The sequence below is a fragment of the Elephantulus edwardii genome, unplaced genomic scaffold, assembly GCF_000299155.1.
Source record: "Elephantulus edwardii isolate Elephantulus edwardi_28Jun2011 unplaced genomic scaffold, EleEdw1.0 scaffold00181, whole genome shotgun sequence".
NCBI lineage: Eukaryota > Metazoa > Chordata > Mammalia > Macroscelidea > Macroscelididae > Elephantulus > Elephantulus edwardii.
Genome location: NW_006399931.1, coordinates 3,785,004 through 3,795,890, shown reverse-complemented (window position 1 = coordinate 3,795,890; position 10,887 = coordinate 3,785,004). Strand labels below are relative to the sequence as shown.

The 10,887-nt window shown below is 37.3% G+C and overlaps 1 pseudogene; it reads right to left on the bottom strand.

The window, feature by feature from the left end:
• Positions 1 to 10,306: 10,306 nt before the first annotated feature.
• LOC102868713 lies at positions 10,307 to 10,652 on the bottom strand (annotated as a pseudogene).
• Positions 10,653 to 10,887: the final 235 nt, after the last annotated feature.

Below are 10,887 nucleotides of genomic sequence, written 5' to 3'. Positions count from 1 at the left end.
GAAGCCTCAATTTATGTTTGCATGAATTAGAGGCTCTGTGTTTATGTATTTGGCTTGATTATTCAATTCATCCTCCATTAGACTGAAGTAAAAATGTGTATAGAAATGATTTATCAGATGGTGAGGAATAAACTGCTATCATCCAGATATCCTGAACCAGCAAAAAAAGAGGGATTTTTTTCCCCCCATGCATATTTAATGGTTAAATATGTAAAGTCCAGCTCTAGTTTGAAGTCAAGTGTTCAAGTTATAAGCAGTTTCTAATATTCAATCACAATTATATCTTTCATTCTGAAGAAGTAATCTTCAAAATCAGTTGGTGCCATAATTCTGAAACAGTCATAAGAATCACAGGTTTCAGGAAAACTGATAAAACAAATGACAAGAGCTATTGAATCAAATCTTCAGGTACAGGATTTATGATTAAAGCAGGAATTAGGAGAGGCTTCTAATTTTTGTGGGTTCTACTGCCTCAACAAAAGGTAGGAAGCTAAAATAGTTGGCAAGAAGTTTTGCTTTTCTTTTGTTATAAATTTTCACCCTGTCTCCAAATGAGAATATATGAAAGAGGTAAAATGAATAAAAATTAATGCAGAAATGTCTTACAAAACAAGTCATGTGAGACATTTCACAGGACACATTCAAACATACTTAGGCTTCTACATCCTGTAATAATTATGAAAGCATATGTAGGTGTCAGATTTGTGGCAGGGATTTTAAGACTTATTTGAAATCATATTCTTGGGCAAATTGACAGGGAGCTTAATTGAAGTAAATAGGTAAGTATTATTTTTATCATATTTTACTCAGAAATTTTTTCTCTAGTCCTTTCTGTACTGAAATAATAATTAATTTCTTCCTCATTTTAGGAATTTACACAAAATAAAAATCAAAGTTAAACAAATGTTGTAAAATGGAAAAGAGTTTGCTTCGAAGATGTTGAATTTTAAAAAGGATAGGTGTATTATATGGGGGGGTGGTTGTTATGTGCCGTCGAATCACTTGCGACTCATAGTGACCCTATATACAACAGCCCTAAACTCTGCTCTGTCCTGTGCCAATCGCACAGTCTCGGATACACCCCTCCCGATTACTCCAGTCACTGAATCAATCCACCTCATAGAGGGCCTTCCCCTCCTGTGCTGTCCCTCCACCCTCCCAAGCATGATGTCCCTCTCCAATGATCGGTACCTCCTTACAACATGTCCAAAGTATGCTAGATGGAGCCTCAGAATCCTTGCCTCCAAGGAGCCACCCAGTTTAACCCTTTCCAGGACGAATCTGTTTGTTTTCCTAGCAGTTCATGGTATTCTCAATACTCTTCTCAGCACCAAAGCTCAAAGGCATTAATTCTGCTTTTATCTGCGCTAGTCATTGTCCAAGTCTCTGATGCATAACAAGTGATAGCAAAGACCATGGCCTGTATTAGACTCACCTAAGTCTCCAGGGAGACACCATTGCTCTTTAGTACTTTGGAGAGGTCCCTAACAGCAGCCTTTCCCATGGCAGTGCACCTTTTAATTTCCTGGGTACTGGTGCCAAGAGTGTTGACTGTGGAGCCAAGCAAACTAAAGCTGTGAACAATCTCAATCTGTTCACCATCCATCCTGATGCTGTCGATTGGTCCAGTGGTGAGAATCTTTGTCTTCTTGACATTGTGCCTCAATCCATATTGGAGGCTGTAGTCCTTGACCCTCTACAACAAGCGCTTCAGGTCTTCCTCAGTTTCAGCAAGCACGATTGTGTCATATGCATATCACAGATTTTATGGGTATTCATTATAATTTATCTGTCTAGTACTTTGGGGTTTTGCAAGAAAAGAGTCTTAATGCAAACTACAAAATTAATAAAAAATAAATACAAGAACTAGAGTTAGCAAAGTCTTATTTCAGAAAGGTCAAAATAAAACCACATCATGACAGATATTCTTCTCAATAATGAGTCCTTTTTATATATAACATGTTATCTATACTTTCAGTATCACCTATCATCTGGAAGGGGTATATGAAGTAAAGTTAGAATTATTAAAAAGAATTGGAATTTCTCTACAATGGCAATAAGGCAATTTGAGGAGATGAGGAGATAGACACCTTTTCTGTCCAGTTACCTGTGTATTTTCTGGTTCTAATATGTGTTTTGGAAAATTATCTCCATCGAGAATTCATAGGAGGCAAGTTGTCCTCAAAATTCTTAAAGTGACATAATGATAAGGTGCAAAAACTTGCATAAAATGAAGAAATATTTTACAGAGGATTTATTGTCCATTGAGAGAGAAAATAAATTAGCAAATTAGTATTATTTCACCAATGAATATCCAAAGTGATAACTTAAAATCTGAACTGAGAAGAAGAAATAGTTATAAGAAGAAAATTAGGCAGCCTAAGTAAAACCTTCAGAAAACTTAGAACTTCAACAAACAGATACAGCCTTGGAGATGCTCATTAGCATACACCAAAAATGTAGAAGGCAGCAATGTATCCATCCAACTGATTAGAAGATTTTCATATTTGTGCTCATCCCCCCGCCACACACAAAGAGATGATGAAACAAAATGGGGAAATTAAAAATAATACCTTTGATATCATATATAACTAAGATCTTGATGATTACTCATAATTTTCTCGAACAGTACAAATACAGGGAGCTTCCAGACATAGAAGCCAAATTCAGAAAAGTACGTGGAATCCATACATAGACTAAGAATCAATTGTTCACATAAAGACTACATGGTAAAGGAGAGATGCCAAGGTTGTACACTTTGTCCATAACTATTCAAGCTATATTACAGGCAAATCATAGCAGAAATTGAACTACATAAAGAAGAATGTAACATTAGGAAGAAGACTCATTTTTTAAAACCTGCATTATGAATGTTTTTGAATTGTGATGTTGAAGTCCTGGACATCCCATAAGTTGCTAAAAAGCAAACAAGTTTATCTTTGAGAAAGTACAATTAGGGTGTTTCTTAGAGATGAGGACTGTGAAACTTCATCTCACGTACATTTGGCATGTTGCAAGGAGAAGTCAGCTCTTGAAAAAATATACTATTCTGGGAACATCAGAGAGCCAAAGAAAGAGAGGAAGGTCTTAAAAAAGATGGGCTGACACAGTGACCGTAACAATGGAGTTGAACCTCTGGGAGGCTGTGAGGACGGAGCAGGAGAAGGCAAAATTCAGATCTGTCGTTCATAGGGTCTTTGTGAATTGCAGTTGACTTGATAGTAAATGAAAACAGGAAACAATAACTTCAGAAAACTAAAAACTAAGAAAAAGTAAAAGCTTAATGGAGCTTATGTTCATCTAAAAGTATAAGTGGTGTTGTTGTTGTTATGTGCCGTCGAGTCGTTTGCGACTCACAGCGACCCTACGTACAACAGCCCTAAACCCTGCTCTATCCTGTGCCAATCTCATGGCCTCTGACACACCCACCCCGATTACCCCAGTCACTGAATCAATCCACCTCATAGAGGGTCTTCCCCTCTTGCGCCATGCCTCCACCCTCTCAAGCATGAAGTCCCTCTCCAAGGACCCGTCCCTCCTGGCAACATGTCCAAAGTATGTCAGACGAAGCCCCAGAGTCCTTGCCTCCAAGGAGTAGCCTTGTTTAACCCTCCCCAGGATGAATCTGTTTGTTTTCTTGGCAGTCCAGGGTACAGCCACCATATATTCTCATGGACACAACTAGAGGAACAAAGGATTAGATCAAAGGCCATATGAAGGACATAATATAGACACTGTTCAGTCATTTTCATCCCCTCTTTAACTACTTTGAATATTGATAAAAGATTGCTAACCTGTAAACTTCCTGAGTTTTGCATGTGGGTAACCTTAGTTCCTAACAGACTACTAAACACAATATAGGTCTTCAATAATTATTTGATGACTGCAATAAATTCATCTGGAATGCTGAAATTTATAGGCATTTATTGATATTCCAGGGAGCTATTATAGCCTCATCAGTAGAGAGTTATGCTGGCAAACCAAAGGCAGATGGTAGAAATCCCTCAACTTCTCTGTAGGAGAAAGATGGGTAGTCTCCTTCCACGTGATTTTACAGCCTCTGAAAACTTGCTGGAGGGCCAGTCATGAGTTGGTTCTGACTGGATGGTACATAAAAACAATAATATTCCAAGAGAGAGAAACTAATAAGTCTTACCTTTGTCAGGTTTATGATAGAAATTTGGTTCACTTCTATTTCAGATCAAAAGTTTAGATTATTCCTTTAGTTCTTCTCTATGTTACCTGCTCATAGTCAACACATGATCATAAAACATTGCTGCCTGCTTTTCATGTTCTTCACAGGATACGTCCTTCAAACTTGCTATTTTAGCCAGTCTTAACAAATGAAATGTGAAATTTGTGTTATTGTTGTTGTGGACTGTCAAGTCTGAACCAACTCATAGATGATCTTCCAGTGGGTTTTCAAAGGCAGAAAATTGCACTGGAGCACAAGAAAAAGAATTTAATGTAACAAAATAGAGAAGTTCAAGTCCTTGTTGAACTCTAACAAATTTACCAAATTGCACTAACATTTATCAGGCAAATCTTACCTCTTTTTCTCTTTCACTCAACCTTCAGAAGTTCAGGAGTTGTCGTACCTAATCATACTGGTAAATATGAGGCACTCTGTAAACCAATAACCCAAATCCTTTATAAACTGCCTAGTTAATGAGGTCTTCTTAGGAAGATAAACTATTTTATATGTGGTAGCCTATCTCATTACATCTCTAGAGGTTTTAAATGGAGAATTAATTTTTTGCTTATGGTAATACTAGTATTAATCTTAATAGTTTGATGAGGAAGATCAGAGCAAATTTTTCAACTCTGAGAGTCTTGCATAATAAGAGAAATAAGTTTTCTATTTTTTAAGGTTTTCTTACTGCTCCTCAATTGTTCTTTTAGTCAAAGTCCTTTTCCTTATCTCTTATTTTAGGATATATACAGAGAATAAAAATATTGACTTTTAAAAGAAAAATACATTTGTGTGTGTACCACACTAAAATTTACCTCTAAATGAATATGCATTTTGTTCAATTTCCTCAAGCACAATGGTGCCTGACTATCAATGTCAGGAAGTGAGTGACAGTAGGTAATATAATAGCAGTGACGTGGCAGCGCGCACGCATGCGCACACAAAATCTTCAATGGACTGAGCATTAGCTGTAACAATGAACCATTTGCTCTGCCATAGCAGGTTAGTAACTGTTTGGGGGAATAATTTTACAGTTGTTTTGCTTTTGTAGACATATCAGTAAAACAAAATAATGTCTTAGAAATGCATAGGATTCCGTGACAAACTAATTTGAGATTGGATTTGTTTCTTTTCTACAAGTTTTGACTTGAGAAAATTATCATCGTATTTTAGTTCTCACTTACTGAAAGAAAGAATAATAATACGGTACCATATAAAAAGAAACAATGTCAAAAATTGTAAAGCAAAACCCAACTGTTAGCTGCTTATTACATCTGTTGAGGATTAAAAATCTTAGAAGACGAAAGGGTCAAGGGTGTATTAATTTGGAATATGACAATGGGCAAGACAATTACCCGAGGAAATTGATAGTGTCCTTAATCTAAGATTCTATTTTACCAGAAATGTAATTTAATATAAATGACAAATATGTTTCAAACCAATATTAGGCTACTAAAAAGAACAAAATTGGTATGGTTTTTCTCCCTATTTTATAAAATTTGCTTACTTATAAACTTACAGTTTAAAGCAAATCCAAAGTTAACATTAAGAAAAAATTCTAGTAAATAAAATCTAGTTTTACAGTATTGGTATTCTTTACTTATCTTCCACTGCCTAATTATAACCAAAATATTTGATTTTGTTATAGTTGAATGAGAGAACTTCTTGCATTTCCAATTCTATGAAAGTTTTTTAAACACATGCGCATCACTCTATTGTTTACCTTGAAGTCTTCTATGAAATTGATATAACTCTGCATTATAATACTTTCCTCCTGGAGAATCTACAGATAATTATGTCAAGTTGAAAATCTTCTCGATATTTACTAATTACCCATTTCCTTATATTTTAAAATTAGATAAATGATGATGATAGACAAATATATAAGTAAATAAGTATGTAAATTATAGATAGATAGATAGATAGATAGACAGATAGATACACAGACATACAGTTGTTTATTTAACATCCCTAAATACACAAATGATTATACATTAGTACATCCAGGGTCTTGCTCTTCTGCACTGACCTTCTATCCTTCTAAGCATCATGTCATAAAAGAACTGATCCTTCCTGGCCACATGCTTGAAGTATGTGAGATAGAGCTTCAAAATCCTTGCCTCCAAGGAGCAAACTGATTTCACCCTCTCTAGGACAGACCTGTATGTTCTTTTGGTAGTCTGTTCAATACTCTTCTCCAGTATTACAACGCAAAAGCATAATTATCCATCTTCTATCATCCTTTTTCATTGCCCAGCTCTCAAATGCATAGCAACCAATTGAGAAGACCATGGCCTAGATCAGGTGCACCAACATCTTTAAACTGACACTGTTGCTCTTCAGCACCCTGGAGATGTCCTTGACAACAGATATTTCCCACTGTAACTTGTACTTTGATTTTCTTACTGCTGGTGCCAAGATGTTGACTGTGAATTTGAGCAAGCCAAATCTCACGTAACAATCTTACTTAACTTTTCTTCATCTTCATAATACTGCCTATTGGCCTATAATTGGTGGTTAGGACCTTTGTTTTCTTGATGTTGGGATGTAAACCATATGGAAGATGTAAACCTTGACCTTCTGCAGCAAGTGTTTTGAGTGCTCCTCAGTTTTGGCAAGCAAGGTTGTGTCATTTGCATATCACAGGTTGTTTTTACGAGTCTGACTCCAATCCTGATGCCATATTCTTATTCATAAAGGCCAGCATCTTGAGTGATCTGTTCAACATATAGATTGAAAAGGTAAGGAGGAAGGACTCACCCCGATGCACTTCTTTCTTGATTTCGAACCATGAAATAATTCCTAGCTCTGTTCAGACAGTAGGTAGATATAGGTTTCACATGAGTACAAAAAAGTTTCTGAGATTCCCATTCTTCTTAAAGTTAGCCTTAATTTGTTGTGATCAGCACAGTCATATGCCTTTACACAGTCAATAAGACACAAATATACACCCTTCTGGTACTCTCTACTTTCAGCCATGATTCATTTGCCATGAGCAATGATATCCTTAGTGCTATGGCTTGTAGCTTGTACTCCTGGCAGTACTCTGTCGATGCACTGTTTGAGCCATCCTGTTCTAGTATATGTGTGTGTATATATACACATATATACAAGTATGAATGTATATGTATATATACACACATACAAATAAATATATATATATAATACATATATACATACACACATACTAGAACAGTATGTTGTTACTGTTATGTTTCATCAAGTCACTTGTGACTCATAGCCACCCTATGTACAAGAGCCCTAAACTATGATCTGTCCTGTGTCAACAAACACCCTTAGTATTAGCAGTCAGGAGATCAGAAAATAAATAGCCTTGGGGAAGTCTGCAGTCAGGGGCTTCTCCAAAGTCCTGAAGAACTACGATGCCAGTTTAAAAACTAAGGTTTGTTTGAGGTAAGCTGTGTTTTTTCTCACAACCTATTATGCATCTGAGAACTGGACAATGAATAAGGATGGCAGGAGAAGAATTGAAACCATTGGGTTGTGGTGTCAGGGAATAGCCCTGAATATTCCATAGATTGCCAAAGCAACAGGCAGACATATCTTGGAGAAGGCACAACCAGAGATCTCCTTGGAGGCGAGGATGATACAGCTTCATCCCACATACTCTGGGCATGTTGTTAGGAGAGGCTACTACTTGGAGAAGAACATCATGTTGGAAAGGTGGCAGGTCAGTGAAGGAGAGGAAGACTCAAGTGAGATGGAATGATACAATAAATGCATCAACGAGGTCAAGTGTGCTGGGGATGATAAGGATGGTGCAAGATAGGACAGGGTTCAGATCTGTTGTTTATAGGGTTGCGATGAGATGTCTGTAACTTGATGGCGCCTAAAATCAACAAATATCTCTGTCTCTCACTCATATTCTATCAATAGATAGATAGATTGACTGATTTGAGGTTCTTACTATAGAAGTCCAAAGGTTCACCTATAGATTCCATTTCAATATCAAACAAACAAAAATCCTCACCTCTGCACCAATAGGCAACAAAATGACAAAGATTTAAGCTGTCAACAATTTTACTTAATTGACAATCAATATAGATGGTGGTAACAGTCAAGAATTCAAAAGCTGTGTGGCATTAGGAACATCTGGGGTCAAAGACCTCTTCAAACTGCTAAAGAGCAATGATGTGAGTGTAAGAACAAGGTGCTCCTGAGCCAAGTCATTCCTTCTTATGCTTCTGAACAGCTGACAGTAGAATTCATATTCGTGAATTTTAATGTTGGCAAAGAACATTGAATATCTCCAAGATTATAAAAAATGAAATTAAGTCTATCTTGGCAGAAGTTGAGTCAGGATATTCCTAGGAAGTAAAGATAGTGAAACTTGATCTCACATCCTTTGACCCCGTTTTCAGGAGGAGACATTCCTTAGAAAAAGATAGATGGCTGGAATTGATGACTGTTACACCTCAGCCAGGGGCTGCACAGCTACCCTGGGCAACTTTGCTAAGGCCACCTTTGATGCCATCTCAAAAACCTACAGCTATCTGACCCCAGATCTCTGGAAAGAGACGGTGTTCACAAAGTCTCCCTACCAGGAATCCACAGATCATCTTGTAAAGACTCACACCAAAGTCTCCGTGCAGAGGACTCAGGCTCCAGCTGTGACCACCACATAGTGTATTTTCTATAACAAATAAAGTGAATTATGTTCTAGAAAGAAAAAGATAGGATTCTGGCAAATCTAAGGAGTAAAGGAGAGGAACACCCTCAAGAGAACAGATTAACTATAGGCACAGGCACCTGGGAGACCATGGGGATTGTGCAGGAGATGGTAAGTTTCTGATCTGCTGTAAGCTTCTGATCTGCTGTAAGTTTCTGATCTGCTGTTCATAGAGTCACTACGAGTCAAAGGCACATAACAGCTCTGGTGACCTAATGGCAAGAAGCTATGCAATCCTAAAGGCACACAGTTTGAATCCCAGTAGCTGCTCTGTTTTAACTCTCTCTGAAAATCCAGAAGGGTCAGACGGGATGGTAACAAATACATATATAATTCCTCTAATAAAGAACCCTTTGTAAGACCCACTACCCACCAGAATAATTGCATCCTACTGGCTTCTCTTAGAATGCCTTCCATATGGATAATCACTGATTGATATCTCTTGCTGTTATTTGTGCTTTAAATTCCCTGCTGTTTTTATTTCAAGCTACTAAAGCATATAAGCAAAAAAAAAAAAAAAATCACTTGTTTTAAAAGGAGCTTTCTGAAGTTAGTAGAAAATGCAAATCTTTCACCTTTGAAAAAAAATTCAAAATAACTGAAGATTGTTACCATACATTTTCTAATAAAAGACTACCCTTGTTCTTAGATACATAGTACTTTGAAGTACTACCCAGAATTTTCTAGAATTCTCTAAAGCTGGGTAGGGAACACTCACCATAGATGTATTATTACTAGAGAACAATAGAACAGCTCGAGATATTTTCATGATAATAATAAAAAAAAAAAGAGTATGTCTAACCAACATCCAATTTCAAACCAGGTTTAGGGAGATATATATTATTATTCAAGGAAACAACATATTGTTTATAAGGACAAAATACAGAAGATCGTACTGCCTTTTGACGGTATATTTCTGAAAAGGACAATTGTAGCACAGGTTTTTCAAGTGCTCTTAAGAGACAAAACTGGAAAATCAACACAGCTAATGATTATACTGACCTTCTATTCCAACTACAGAAGTATTTAAATAAACAATATTTTAGAACATATTTACTGTGATGTCCATTTACACAATGTAAATGTCACCATTTTTAAGTCAACAATTTGTAGGCTTTTTTAAATTGAAAAGGATTTCATCTCCACACCAGGCATCAGATTAGTAGCCACACTGCCCTCCTTCTTACCTCAAACCCTGGAAGTGACTAATTAGAGGTTAATAGTGTTGTAAGTATTTTATTTCTCCATGGATATTCTTCTTTAGGATAATGTACATAAACAGAATGATACAGTAAGTGGTAATCCGTGACTGGCTTCTTACTTCCAGTCTGTGTGTGATTCACTGTAGCACAAACAATTCTTTACTCATAACTTTTTTTTTTTAAGAGTTCAGGATTTTTTATTGAACATGTTACAAAAGGAGTTTAGTCTAAAAGACCAAATCCCATGTCATCATCAGACTCTTCAGATTCTTCTTTCTTTTGCTTCCACTTTCTTCTCCTCAACTGGAGCAGCAGCAGTCGTGGGAGCAGGTCCTCCAGCTGGTGCAGCCCCGGCCGCTGGGGCAGGTCCACCAGCAACCACATTGCAGATGAGGCTCCCAATGTTGACATTTGACAGGGCCTTTGCAAACAGCCCAGGCCAGACAGGTTCAACGTTGACACCGGCTGCCTTAATGAGGGCATTGATTTTATCCTCCGTGACTGTCACCTCATCGTCGTGCAGGATGAGGGCCGAGTAGATGCAGGCAAGCTCAGAGACGGAGGCCATGGTGCTCTGGTACTAGGCGGAAGGCTGCCGGACGCGGTGCTAGTCGCCAGATGAAGTGAGGGCCTCACCCCAACGCGGCCTTAGCTTCCTCGGTAGGACCGAGCACCTTAGCGGCAACTGAAGAAAAGAGATCTACTCATAACTTTTAAATCATACTTGTTGTTACTGTTTTTGTTAAGTGCCTTTTTCTACTCATGACTCTATGTGATAGATTAAAACGGTTCTCTATAATTTT